Genomic DNA, 11,283 nt, shown 5'->3' with positions numbered 1-11,283 from the left:
GGGTCCCTCCGGCCCGGGGCTTGTATCTTACTCCCTTCGCAAGGCGCTGGGTTCTTGCAGGTGTGGATGTGGTCTGGATGTTGTCCTGTGTCCTGTGGTCTCCATTTTAGGAAGATTCTTCTTTGTTATATTTTCATAGCTCTATGTGTTTTTGGGAGGAGATTTCCACTGCTCTACTCACCCCGCCATCTTGGCTCTGCCCCCTATTTATCTTTTAATGAAAATGATTTAACAGCAGCAAGAAGTACCAGGAAATGATGAAAAATCCACATCACCAATATGAAAATACTCTTTACAGTAATGCTGAATAAATTCTTTCATTATAACCTACCAGTAAAAATTTTTAAATTTTGAAGATAAAAATTAGTGTACTTGATTTGGAATAAAACATTAGGTAGCCATATTACATACACAAAATAAAGCTTTGTATTTTTCTTCTCTAAGCTTCAAAGGAAAGCATGAAAGAAGCAGCCCCGTCTCCCCAGGAATATGTAGTTTACAGCCACAGAGCTTCCAGCTATTCATTGCTCAATTACTGTAGGGAAGAAACATTTTCTCCAGGATCACTGAAATACAAGGATAAGAATGTCTTCAAGAGATGTTGAAAATGAAAAGAAGCAATGTTATGAAAATTTACCCATTTTAATTTTGAAGGTTCAGAAAGAAAATGAAAATGGTTGTGGGAAAGTAAGAAGAATGAGTCATTAAGATCTTGAACTTGGCCTTTAGGGAGAACAGATACATTCTGTGCTGTACTTCCAGCATCTAATCCCCATCACCTCCACAAGAAGAAAGGCTGTAAGGAAAGGCGATTACTTCACAACATTCAGCTAGAAAGAATGATCCACCTCCTTTACATTGCTCACTGAGTTACCAGAGGTTACCATGGTTCAGGCAGCCTCACTACAAGCAATGCTAAGCATGCAGAGCGTGAATGGAGATTATGTAAAGGCACCAGGGATGATGCTGTATGAAGGCCGATGGCTTCTTGTTTTGTGGAAGCCCAAGGGTCTGCCTAAATGGTGAATATACCAAAAGAGAGAAAAAAGTTCAAGAAAACATAATTACATCCCAGTCTATGTAAAATTTCATAAGCTAGCTAAAACAATTAAAGAATAGTTTATGACACTAAAGCAAAAAAGAAAAAAAAAGACATTTTAGAGAGTAAGAAGAGTGTAAATAAAGCAAACCTCACAATTTTGTTCCCAATCTTTATCACTTGGTTAAAGTATTTCATTATCTCTCAAGCCACAGACTGTTGGGTATACAATCACTGTTGCTTCAATAACTTACTGTGTTTTGTTTTGTTTTGTTTTTTAGCTGGAAATTTTTCTTGAAATAAATATTTCACATTTTACTTTTTAATATTTTATTCTGTTCTGAATATATATTTGTATGTGTGTGGGTGTGTATATATACTAGTCTTTTTCTTGAACTATTTGACAGTTGCAAACATCGTGCCTTTTATCCCTAAAAACTTCATTGTGTATTCCAAGAACAGGACATTTTCTTACATAATTACACACAATTATCAGATTCAGGAGGTTTTATGTTAATGCAATATTTACAATGTACAGCTTATTCTCAATACCAGTTATCTCAATTATGTTCTTTATGGAGATGCTTGCCCCCATTGAGGACCTTACATTACATTTATTTGTCAGGTCTCTTTAGCCTCCTTGTAACCTGAAATAATTCTTTGGTTTTTTTTTTTTCTTTCATGGGATTAACGCTTTTGAAGATTATTGGTCTGTTTGTTTTGTAGAATGTCCCTCAATGTGGATTTGTCTGATGTTTCTCAGTACAAAGTTCACTTTACACATTTTAGGCAGGCGTGGTATATTATTAGTGCATCATAATAGGAAGCTTAGCTGTTGTCCATAATGTTAACTATGAATACTTGGTTAAGGGGGAATCTGCCAATAGGTTTCTCTACTATAAAGTCACTACTTTAACTTTTGTAATTAATTTGTAGTCTGTAGAGAGATACTTTGAGATCATGCAATATTTTCCTCATCAAACATTTGCCCAATAATTTTAGCTTCTGCTGATGATACCTCTTTAAAAATAATTATGAAAATTTTCAATATCTTTTGAAGAGCTGTACCAGTAGAAATTTTAAAAAGGGATTTGGATTTTGTCATTTCTCATTTTTATGTCTGTAGATGTTTGGAGAGATATATGTGCAATTTGATCAAACAATTTGATTTGCTTTGATAAATTCAAATGTGATTTAATTGACTTCTGAAGACATACAAAAATACTTCTTTTCCACTCTGTCTTTTAAGTGACAAACCTTTCCTCTCATGAGGATTGAATTATTGTTTGTGTGTGTGCAGCAATTTTTATTTATTGCTTCGGAAGAAAGTTCTGCAGCAAAATATATACTGCATATTGGTGTGTTTTCCCTAATGCAATCCTTGCAGTTTTAATGCAGTCATAGGATTTTTTTCCCTTTGTGAACAAAAGGAATAGTAGATAGATGTCCAAGGGATGGATCCTTTTTTAATATCAGATGCTCTGGGGGCCCAGAATGAGTACAGAAACTTGAAAGCCATTCCATAAACCGGAGTAATCAGGTATACAGGAACTCATTGTTGTACCTTGCATAAGATGGATGCTCAGCAGACTGTGTCAAATGGATAACTGACTGAGCCTCATTAAATATATAAGGAGTTGTTGAAAATAAATAAGAAAGCTTTCTTGCAACATATTGAAAGTAATGATGCTTTTAATATGCAAAAATCAAGACTGAAAAAGTCTTCTTATAGTTTACCTACTCTGAAGTAATAGAAAAAGGATAAACTTTTTCTTGCATGATTCTTAAGTTAAGTGTCAAAAGAAATCAAAATATAAAACAGAAGTTTTAACTTAATAGAAGTAGGTCAAAACAACATTATGCAGCCTAAATGTCAGTTGTGTTTTCAACTCATCAGTAACTACCGAGTAAGTGTTCCCTCATAAGGAGGCATGTAGCATCAGAAAGAGCGTTGCTTCTGAACTTGCAGAACAAGCAGATTCTAACGGAACAAAGAGGCAAGAGGTTTACTGAATTTGAAATACTGACAGGCAGTCTTGGAAAAAATAAGTTATTTGACTCAATTGTGAAACACATAACTAAATTGTTTTAGTAGAAGAGTTTATTATCTGTTGTCCTGTGAGCCTAATAAATCATACATCAATGTGGAAAGTGCTGGAAATTGCAAACTTAACTAGTATAATGGAAATAAAACTGAACTTGAACTTAGAAGGCTTGGTTTTAAGTTTCAGCTTCTTTACTTATTAGGTATATCTGTGGAGCAGGTTACTTGATCTTTCTGAGTCAACTTTGCCATAAAAAAATTATGTGATAGACAGGCTAAAATGCTTTTGAAATATTAAGAGACTTGTTATTTTGAAAGTTCAAGTAGGAAATAGGTGCAAATGCTGCACAGTTTTAATAACTTTTATTTCCTAATGGCTAATTTATGAATATTAGAAAATATTGAACTGATTAATGACCTTAAAAATTGAAGCTTACTAGATATGTTTTATCTAGTAAGGACTAGTTTTAGGTTGGACTTCTAGTTTTAGGTTGGACTTCGGTGGCAAATGACATCTGTCTAGCAGTTTATCATACTGCTGTTTCATGAATTCACAGACTAAGATCAAAAGGCACAACAATTATTTGATCTCCATAAAGGCAGGAATATTTTTCCTGTTTCTCCAGTGCCTAAAACAACACCTAGAATGCAGGAGGAATCCATGAATATTGATGAAAGAATAAATTAATTAACCAGGACCAGGAGTTACCCTATTGTCAGAATATGGAAAGTATTTGAACTGATAACTGGATGGGAAGAACAATCACTGATCTCTGCATAATATACAATCAAGCAATGCAAATTTACTGGCTTGAGAGAAGAGAAACTTTTGTCCTTGCGCCACTGTCTGCCACTGGTTCAGAAGCAGAAGCTATTTTCCATCTAGAAATAAAGGCATATCCTTCTCGCCAGCCAGAATGCAGAAACCTGAGTACTGGTTTCCCCTGTCCTCAATTGGTCTATTTCTTTCCATAAAAAATTAGATTATAATCCCCAGAAAACAAGTAGGCAAGAAACAGGGAGAAGAAGTGTTTGTAGCACTCTGAGATATGGAGTCCTCATAAATAAAATAATAAGTCCAAGAATACTGTTTGTGGAAAATTATGAGTTTTACCACATTTCTGCTGTTTTAGCATTTCAGAAACAATTAACCCAGGAGGTAAGCAGCAATACTCCACCTAACTTGAGATCTAAAAACATACTGACTAAAACTCAGTGTTTCACTGTCTGTGACTTTAAAATACCCGATTGGACATACTGTGTTATGTATGTGCAAGTTGGTTTAAGCTGCAGCTCCAGGGGCTGTCCATTGCTGTAATCACAAGTTGATGTGCTGAAGTGCTCAATTCACTTATCATCAAGAAGGCAAGTCCTGGGAGAGGTCAGTGTGAGTTCTAATCAGTAAGCTGTTACTCTTTGCTAATTAACACACAATGTCAAAAATCGGTTTTTATTTTTGGAAATAATGGCCCATGGACTGGCATGATGAATGTTGGGAAAGGACTCTCAAAGGTGAAATTGAAGATATGCAAAGTATGTAGATTAGATGAAGTAGGATGGATAGAATGACAGATGGATGGATAGACAGATGTAGATAGATGACAGACCGATAGATATGGATACATATATGTATGCATGTATTTTTTAAGAGATACTCATGCCTCCAGTAGCCAGCAGAGTTACCTTCAGAGATGATGCCTGGACCAAACCCCTACCCCCTCTGCCTTCAGAGGTGAACTCCTGAGGTCTTTGAGCCACGTCCTGCCCAGCCAAACTTACTCACATATGTCCTCCTACATTTTGAATAAATGAGAAAGCTAATAAAATCTTTATAATTGAAAGCATGGCCATATGCACATAAAGCTCTGTGTTGCCCACCACTGTTAACCATCATAAATTATTACGGCAGGCCAGTAACCATCAACTACTTAGGAATGACTTTTCATGTTGCATGGTAATGCAGGCATGTAAAACAAACAACTGTCTGTCTTTACTTAAAATTTTGACATTTTGTCCATAAAAAATTTTGCATTCATTTTTATTTTTTAAAATGTTGCTTTAAAATATTATTTCTCATGATTACTAAGTTTTTGGCACCTACTCAAATTTTGCACTAGAGGCTAGTGTCTCACTGCTATGATTTTGAATATCCTAGGATGCTACGAGACGAAAATATCTTGTCTCTAGAATATTGGCATTTGACTCCAGCAAACCTTTATTCAAGGTAGTGTTCAAAGCTCCTCAGCAGATGGCGCACTGAATCTCTAGAGTAAGTCAAATTAGTGAAAAATAATTGTTTTGTTTGGATTTTTTATTGTTTTATGTGTTAACAATCTGTTTATATATTAATAGGATTAACATAAAATTAAAACCAATAAATATTTGGTTAGTAAATGTCTTTATATGTAGTGTAGTTTAGCTCAAAACTGCCTTCATTTTAATCTGACACTCAAGAATTTTAGGATGGCTGCCATTATCTGACAAAAAGAAGCCAAGAGTAAATTGACTTAAATCAGTTCACAACACTCAAGTAGATAATGAATGGGATCAGGATAATGCATCCTTAATTCCATTTAATTACACTTTTGTAGAATTTACCATGTGCCAGACATTATTTACATGCTTTACAAAAATGGACTCATAACCACCTTCTACGTGAAAGACTATTACCATCTCTATTTTACAGATGAGGAAATCTGTCTCGGTAAAATCCAGAATTAGGTTTACCCCATTTGAAATTGTATGACAGAAAAAGTCCACCATGGACATTACATAAAACTAACACAGAAAAAGGAAGGGAAACATTGAATCTTAAGACTCAGAAGGAGACTATATTTCTGAAATAATTCATCATGAGAAGCAAAAGATAAATTTAGAAACTTTGTTAAAACCCTCAAGTGAATGCAAAAACAGGAACTCATATAACTACAAAGGATCAGGCAAAATCAGACGGCAAATGAGTAATATTTATCTACTATATAATTTTTGGGAGGGGGGAGAAAGTTTTATTATTAAGTGAAATGTAAATCCTCCTACAGCTTCTGCTCCACTTTTGGTTCAAATCCACTTAAGACTCAATTGCAGTGCTGATTAGCACAAAAATATCTGGTTCAGAAAAATGTCGCTAATGACAGACATTTATTATGTGCATTCTCAGAGTGTGTGATATGAATTCTCAGAGTGGGTATAATTTCTGTATTTAAATTCTCATAGCCTGACAGTCCTTTTTGCCCCCCCCCCAGATTTAATGAAATGTAATTGACATATAATGCCATGTAAGTGTAAGATTTGATACATATATATTGCTTAGGTTTACCTCCTCAGCATTACCCAGCACCTCCATCATGTCACACACATAACTACCATGTCTTTTTCCAATAAGTATAATAATTTTTAGTTATTCATATGTGTGTCTTCCCTTTTGTTTCATGTTTCAATTACCTGTGTCCCCTCATACCTACTACTGTACCTGCACATAATAGGCACTAATAAAATGTTTCATGAATAAAGGTATGAATCTGTTCCTCCCTTTTCCATAAAATAATTGTTGATCATGTGAGTAACTTAAATAAACACACTATGGTTTCTAAATAAAGGAGCCCCCAATTTAATATCCTGTGGCCTATCATTCTCAACTGAAGAAGATGAATACCATCTTTCATGTACTCTTATTGAAAAGATCCCATTTGCCTCTAAAGCATAAAGATTCTAAATGAGAGATTTCAATTCTTTCTGGGATAGCAGACATATCTGTTAAAACATAATAGTAAGTATCTGTTAAAACATAATAGTAAGTAAGGGGCATTATGATTAGCACACATAATATAGGGGGGCACAGGGAAGGAAGTATAGCACAGAAAAGACAGGTAGTGACTCTATAGCATCTTACTATGCTGATGGACAGTGACTGCAATGGGGAGTGTGGGGGGGACTTGATGAAAGGGGGGAATGTAGTAACCACAGTGTTGCTCATGTGAAACCTGAGCATAAGATTGTATATCAATAATACCTTAATTATATATATATATATGTAAAATAGTAAGTAGATACTATTTAAAATTTTTAAGCCAGGTTTTTAATTCTCGAAGATTTAAATATCCATATATTCTAAAATCAATGCTAACAACCCCCCCAAACAAATAAAGAATTATAAGAATTACATCAATTTCAGCTAAGATTCCAACTAGATCTAAAGGTAATGTGTGATTAATGGGTTTTCAGGTGAACAGAAACTACATGAGGCTGCGATGGTGCTTGGACACCACTTGGCAGCAATTTGCTGGATTAACAGGAAAAAAGATAAATAAGCACTAAAGCAAAATGCTCTGTGTAACTCTAGTCCTTGTTCTGAGCACATTTGCATTGCTCTGTGAGTGATCTGAGAATAAATGCTTTTAAGAAACACACACAAAAGTGATTTGAAAGTATCTGACAGGCACCTCAGTATTGATCCCTGAAATAATAAAATCTGCCTGACCGACTAATCAGAATATAGGTTTTTCTTCTACATTGTGATAACACTTCCATGTTTATGGAATTGCATGGTTCTAGACAAAGCAACCATTTTGGGAACTTTTCATCATTCTTCCCAAGTAGTAAAGGCTTAAGTGGACATCTTTATAATATAGCTGTATTTCTGACTCTTTTGTTTTGTGACATGTCAGTGACAGTCCCTACTAAGTTTTCATGGAATGAAGTCCATTTAACAGGTGATCCTGTTAAAAGCATTTTCACTGTTAAACCAGTTTTAATCATATGCAATGTGGGTCAAAAGAATCTGTTCCCAATAAGCTGTACACACACTTGCACCCCCCCACACACACACACACATCACACTAATGCACCTGCTAGAATCAGCTCCACAAGGCAAAAATCTGTTTTGTATCTGCTATATCACTAGAAATTAGAACAGTGCCTGTAACATTTAGGGAGCTCCATATCTATTTGGGGAAAGAATTCTACCATACAAAACACATGATTATGACTTTATTTGTATATAAACTGCATGTTCCTCAGAGCAACAGTGAAAACTGGGAGGTTCTGTTTTCTTTGACTTCATCCTCTATTTCCTGTGCTCTTCCATGTTGCCAGCAATTCCACTCTGTCCCTGGGCATCTAATAGTGTTAATAATATTAATATTTATAAATTTTATCCAACAATGCTTACTAAGTCCAGAAACTGAACTGTGCAGTGTACATTTTCATTTAATTGCTACAACAATGTTAGAAATAAGGTGATGTTTTAACTCTCCTTCAATAGATAAGACAAATCGAGTTACAAAGAGGCAAGTACCTTGACTGTCCTCAAAGGAGCGTAGAAGCGAGAGTCTCAAATGCTTCTAACTAGATGTCCATACATCATGACCTCATCACATCACCTCCCAATGACTCCTACCCTCCTTACTACCACAGTGTGAGAAGACATACTACCCTTTTCTTCTTGTGTGTCAAAATCCCCACCTCCCTTCTCAGTTCCCTTTCCCCTAATGCGCAGGGCCAGAATCCACCCAGGCTGCCTCAGCTGGAATGAGGAAGCTCTGCCATGTAGAATGGCTGACTAATCAACTCATTACCCTTTTGTGTAAAAGTTCCAATGTATTGCCTAAGATAAACATTTCCATCTTATGCCTTTATTCTCTGCTGCACAATGTTAAGTTTTACCTATTCATTAAGAAACCCAAGAAATTGAGGAAAATATCTTCAAAAGCAGATACAATTTCATTCATTCAACACTGTTCATTATAAAGTTCACTACTCTGACAAGCACTCTTAGGCAAGGGGGATACGAAATTGAGTAAAGTAGAGTCTTGTCCTCTCGGAACTAATGGATGGGAAGGAATGAGAGAAAAGGAGGCCTGATAATGGATTTTAAGTGAGGTGCAATGGTGGCCCCAAGGACTAAAGACTAATTCTACTTGAGGAGGTTAGGTGAGTTTTGACAACAACTGCAACTTATTTAAAAATAATAATATGGAGAAAGAAATGGGGGAGTTTAAACTGGTAAAAGGAACAATGTGAGGAAAGGTAAAGAAATGGGCAATTTTGTTTGTGTTTAGAAACTGACCATCTATTTTAATTAGACTATGGTGTGATGGGAGGTGTAAGAGTCTGCACTGAGGTAGGAACAAAGGCAATGGAAATCAAGAGAACTACATAGTCTCTGGCCCTGTGTGGTATGCAGTCCTCTAGGCCTACAAGGCAGTGGACATATACAGCCATTTTCCTAAATTACCAGTTTGGGAACACAGGACTTTCCAAAGGGAATGTATTATGTATAGAATAGAATACAAAGGACCTGAATTTGTACAATAAAAAAGAAAGAAGTTTTATATTATTTTATTTTTCAAATTAACAGATACACATTGTAGAAATTTGTTTTATTAAAAGGTAAGATGCTGAGTCATGCTAAAGTTTAATGAGGATAATTTTGTAAAACCAGAACTTTAGGTATGTATAGAAAAACTAAAATCATAAAATAGATCTAACCCTTATCTCTTCATTATTTCTTTAATGTTCCATGGAGGGTTGCCTATATTATGTGTATGTACATAATTGCTCAAAGGAGATGCAACCCAAGCAGGGGATTCTGTAGTATGAGGAAATCCATTCTCTACCAAAAGAATAAATAGTTCATCAATAATGGAATTAATACTGTTTTTCTTATCCTGAAGTATCTTCAACACTTGTCTAGAATGGTTTAAGCAGTTACCAGTAGGGAGGCAAGCAGATTATACATTTCTATAAGTAAATCATGAAAGAAAATTTAAATATTGTAAACACAATCACAGCTATATAGAGTCTGAGTTGGTTTGGCTTCTTTCTTAGGATGCTAAGTTATAGTTAAAAAGAAAACCTAAAGTCTTCAGTTTGGAGATGATTAGAATAGCAAAATGTTTAATGACCTAGAGAAATTCCTGGGTAGCCTGTATTAGCTGTAATACACAATAATACTCTTCATCTGTTACTCTGTCCCCCCCACACACCCCACCAGCCCCTCCTCTTCTAGTAATCCCAGTTCCCTCATGACACCACCATCTACCAGTTTCTCCAGCCAAAAATCTAGGAGTCATCATTTATTTCTCTCTGTACTTCATCTCTTACATCCATGCCATCAATAAATTCTGCTGCTTCTACTTCAAAATATATCACAAGTGGGTTATTTCTTTCCACTGCCACCACCCTTAGCCTATGTACAAATCCCTCTCAACTTCTGTCAGTGTCTCCATGCTTTCACTATGAATCATTCTCCATAGAAGAGCCAAGATAATTCATTTTAAAGGCTGGATCTTTATTTCCCCTTATAAAAAGTGAATATACAGTACTTAATATATAAAAAATGCACAAAGAAAAATAGGACAGACATCAACATAGCTATTGAATGCATTAGGAAATAAAATTTTACCAACACATTTAAATCTCCTTATTGATCTTTATCCAGTCAACTTACCCACTCACTAACTTCCAACACTCCTGCCTTTGATGGTTGTTTTACCAACACACCACTCTAGGGTCTAATACAAACATATCTCTAAGCAATATACACTATTTCTGAAATTTTAAAGTTTTATATAAATGGTATTTTATTGTACTTATTATCTTTGGCAAATTTTTAAAAAATCATTGCAATGTGTGCAGCATTTATGAATATTAATTTTCACTTCTTAGGGTATTCTACAATCTAAATAAATAATATTTCATTTATCCATTCTCCAGTTGATATATATTTAAGTGATTTTAAGGTTTGTTGTTGTTATTATAAACAAAGCTGCCACAGAAATTTTTATACCTTACTATTTATACCACAGATATTTTTGAGAACTTACTTTTAGGTGTATTGCTAGGACTAAATTGCTAAGCAATAGGGAATCTCATCTTCTACTTTATATTGTAGAACTGACCCAGTTATACTAATCTATAGTGATTTCAGTTCTTCTGGAAGATAAAAGTAGTTCTAACAGTTCAGGGAAGGTGAAGACTATAACCTTCTTCCCCCACAACTTTGTTATCTGATGATATTAACAATGAATGCAAACCTCATAGATTTTTTTTACTAAGCAGGTCCAGAAACATTCACTTTACCTATACTTTTAGCCCAGTGAGTTCCAGCTTTCTCCTTCTGGCATAAAGCTCACTGCAAAAAAGAGTCACTCAAGGCAGATGTGACAATATTTAAGAGGCAAGATTCAGCTCACCTTCCAAG

This window comes from Manis javanica, chromosome 13 (genome assembly GCF_040802235.1).
Source record: "Manis javanica isolate MJ-LG chromosome 13, MJ_LKY, whole genome shotgun sequence".
Classification (NCBI taxonomy): Eukaryota; Metazoa; Chordata; class Mammalia; order Pholidota; family Manidae; genus Manis; species Manis javanica.
The sequence above is the reverse complement of the archived record's forward strand: the minus strand, read 5'-3'. Positions refer to the sequence as shown.